We start from the raw sequence: 4,101 nt of genomic DNA, 5'->3' as shown, positions 1-4,101 counted from the left end.
ATCCCCGCTCTGGCAGTGAGCATCTCTTGGGGTCACAATTCCAGTCACACTTGCTCTCAGGCTCAGCTTCTCTCCCCCAGTGTGGAGTCCTCCATGGCCTACATGTGGGTGTCTGCTCTGCCGTTGAATCTCCATGGGCTGCAGGGGACTTTGTCTTCTCCTACTCCATACAGTAGAACTGAGTGTGGGTCTCTGTCTTTCCTGCTCCTCCTCTTTCCTCCTGCAACGAAGCTCTCTCAGTGTCTGTCTGTCCTTTGTTTCCGCCAGTGGTCATCTTTTGTTAGGTCAATGGCCTCTCCAGCTTCACCCCTACCAACTTCTTTTCAGGACAGTCCTTCCCCTCACAAATATGGATTCACAGAGGCATTTCTCTAGTGCTCATTGGCCCCAGCCTGGGCTGGGGGGTCTCCGCCTTGGAGCCAGGAGAGCTTTTCGCTTTCTCAAGGTGGCCCTTCCCCCACTACCAAAAAAACTCCCCCCCTCCCACACACACACATTCCCCACACCCAACACAGACAGTCACCTCCTCTACCACCTTGCCAGCTTGCCACACATTCAGGCTGGACACCTCTCTATCCAGCAATGCTGTGCCACTCTGCCAAGGCCTCATGGGCCTGCCAAGCAGCAGGTTTTCAGAGCCTTATAATTAATGAAATGGAGCCCAGTATTCGCTGATGTAGTATAAGATGTTTCCCTTCAGTGGGGCTTATGTCGGCCTCACTCCATGATTTTTGCCAGATTTGCTCAAAAAACTGTGAGTGAACTTACCATGGGGAAGTTATTTTCTCATTCTTCCCATAAAACTCAGCCAACAAACAAGAAGCAACAGAAAAAAAGAAGTCAAATTCAAGGCACTTGCAAATAGAAAGACAAACGCTTTTAAAAAGTATGAATTGTTCTCCTGATTAAAATCGGAGCCTGGAATGGAAATGTGTAAGCACCACAGGAGTTACTGGTGCCCTAGTTACGTTATAATAAAGCTAGACAGGACAGATTTGTTTGTGTGCATGCATGTAAAAAGGAACTGCAAGTGAGTATGCACTCTTCTTTTAGTTAAAATTGTTGGCTACCTCAGTAACATATATTATTACCAAAGAAGTGATTATAGAAGAAATAAACATACTTTGCTAGTAGATTTCTTTCTCATCCACAGTGAGCACACTCCATACACATACACAAAGTAGCACACCCTGTTTTCCTTTCAAAAAAATCAGCTTTCTTGAGAAAAAAAATGTTACTTTATCCACAAGAACATGTATGCTACATGCATGAGATGTTTATTGACCTTCTTACTGAAAGACACCCAGTTCTCCAAGCTGTCAGTTCATACGTCAGTTCTGACATCCTTTCCAAGTACATGTATAACTTCTCCATACACGTGCAAGCTACTTCTCCATGAGCTTGTTTTGGAAATATAAGCTATCTCAGATGGTATGCCAGTGCCTCAGAGCTATGTCTCCAGTTCATTTGGATATGAAGAAAAAGGTTGAGAAACAAAATGTTTGATTTAAAATTAAACTACTGAAATAAAGGATTAGAAGATAAAGTATTTCCATTAGTGGAGGTTAAAATCTACAATTTTGTCACCTAAAATTGACATCTGAGTTGCCATTAGCGACTCATTTACTTACATTAAAATGAGATTTATACAATTTTATTCAGAAGAAAATAAAAAAAATATTTAACCTTAATTTAATCTAATTGAATCATTGCAATTTTTCATTTGGAAATTACATTTTGACATAAGATTGAGACACCTGAATGTGTAATGCATGTCTATCTGTGCTCTAGGTGTCTAAATCACTTCATGTTCAGCAGATATCTAGTACAGTTGGTAGAGCCTGCACTGCTGCTCAGCTGTCCAGTGAATAAGCATCGAGTTTAGGATGAGCTGGACCACCAGACTCCACTGACTAGGTTGACTTGAGGTTCAATTCAGCTGCCTAAACAGGCATCCAGTGCTACCATATGTGCCTTGAGTGTCCACCTGGACTCCAGCTTTCTCCAGCAGGCCACAGGGCTTCTGTAGGTCCCTCATAGTAACCATCAGCCATGTGGAGATGACCCAGTGCCTCCCAGATAGTGCCATTAGCGCTTGTGTAGGAGCATTGGAATGAGGGAAGCTCCTAAGGCACGTATGGACACGTAAGGGAGACACTCAAACTGGGTGTTTCAGTGGGAACTGAATCCTGTCTTTTCTTTCTTTTTGTTCAAAGGATTAAAAACAGCATCCAAACCCCTGGTGAACTCAGTGAAAATAATTACTTTCCTCAGAACAATTTTTCAGTCTTTCTGTTTGGCCAAAAAGGAAAAGGAAACCAGTTCTTCCCTTCCATCTCTATCACCATATCCCATTTAGCTGGATCCTGCCAGGGAAGTTAAAAGCAACAGTCAGACTTCAGAAGTACACCTAGGATCAGGAATGGTTTTTTAGCCACAGAGTTAATCTGTGACATTTCTAACTCATGAGAACCTCTTCCAGTTAAATGGTCTATTTTTACAACTGTTCATCTTTCCCCATTCATGTCCATTGCCTTTGTTTCCAGTGTGCACCAGATTTTATTCCATCCTTCCTATTTCCTCACTCTTAGTACTCCCCTTTTTTCACAAAGGACCTGTCTGTTGGTGAAACTCATACATTTATTTGTATGCTTTTCTCTGTAATATACTTCATACAATGAAAACCTGTTGAAGAGCACAAGGTACTTGAGCCTGAAAACCTTACTTACCATCAGTTTCCCCAGAGAAACTGAAGAAAAAAAGGCCTAGAAAGTCTCTGCTTACTATGTTAGAAGAGTTCACCTTGCAGGTGCCAGGCATAATCTACTTGTGGCCACTTACTCATTTCATACTTTAAACATGCTATTTTTCATTAGTAGAGCATTTCTAAGGGACCTCAACTGATGTTTTTGTATGTGAAAAAGAGCAAAAGTTTCATTATTATTATTATTATTATTCAGCCTTGTAAAAATTAAGTTAGCAAAAAGAAAAATAATCCAATCAATGTGCCAGGCAAAATTTCCTTCAAGAGTATCTAAACACTCCAACAGTACAAACCAGTGTAAAGCCCCAATCCAGCAATCTTCCTTAAAATTTGACATAAATTTTGAATGTATTTTAAATGCATTTGAAGGATCCTTTGGTGCTTGCTGCAGATTCCTGAACCTTTCTTCAAAACTACTACAAAGTAAGCATTTAACTTAAGCTACTGCCTATGCCATCATCCATACCCCTGTGCTAATAAGACACCATTTTAATTTTCTAGCTTGATATCCAGTATTACAGCAGACAAAAAAACTGTAATTGATTTTAATAGGTACCAAAGAGCTTTCAGTCTGTTTTGGAGTCCTGAGACGTGTCTGATTGGCCGTCCTCACTTTCGTGATCAGAGAGTCAACATGTGGTTGCAGACGGCTGACTACACAGAAACAGGCTCCTTATCAAGGTGGAGCTTCTTCTTACATAAGAGTCAACGAAAAGATTAAACTGAAGATAAGACTGAATAATCCAGGTGCTAAACTGGAAGACAACAGCAGCTTGGAAAGATATTTCCATTTTCTGGCTGGAGAACAAATAATAAAAAATAAAGACTTTTGATAATTAGTTGTGTAATTGCAAGAGGTTTTTCTTTTTGTTTTGGTTAGGTTTCTTTAGGAAAAAATAGTTTTGTCAAATGAAAACGTAGTTAATCCAGAGCAGGGCTCCGAGAAGAAAGCATTTCCTTGGTGGAAGGACAGGGCCACTCCAGCCTCCCCAGCGCTCAGGAGGTGCGAGGCAGGCTGCGTATCTCAGAGCCCTGGAGCCAGGGGCTCCTGGCTTTGGAGAAGGGAGCGACCACACAGACCTTGATCTAGCACAGCTTCCTGGAACTGGCACTGTGGGTGCCACCAGGCCTCCAGCCACCTCCAACGTGCCCCCGTGCTTCTCCACCAGCCCAGGGCAATGCCAGCGGTGAGCCAGGGCCCTCGGGCAGCGCCAGGCCCATGCTTTTCTCCAGTTGCATGTCATCCATCAGCCACAGCCTGGGGACAGCCTGGACACCCCCTGGCACAACACAGCCACCGCTGCTGGCTGACGTGCGGAAAAGAGACTCCACAACTT

The sequence above is a fragment of the Antrostomus carolinensis genome, unplaced genomic scaffold (genome assembly GCF_000700745.2).
Source record: "Antrostomus carolinensis isolate BGI_N321 unplaced genomic scaffold, ASM70074v2 scaffold12751, whole genome shotgun sequence".
Classification (NCBI taxonomy): Eukaryota; Metazoa; Chordata; class Aves; order Caprimulgiformes; family Caprimulgidae; genus Antrostomus; species Antrostomus carolinensis.
Note: the sequence above shows the minus strand (reverse complement) of the source record.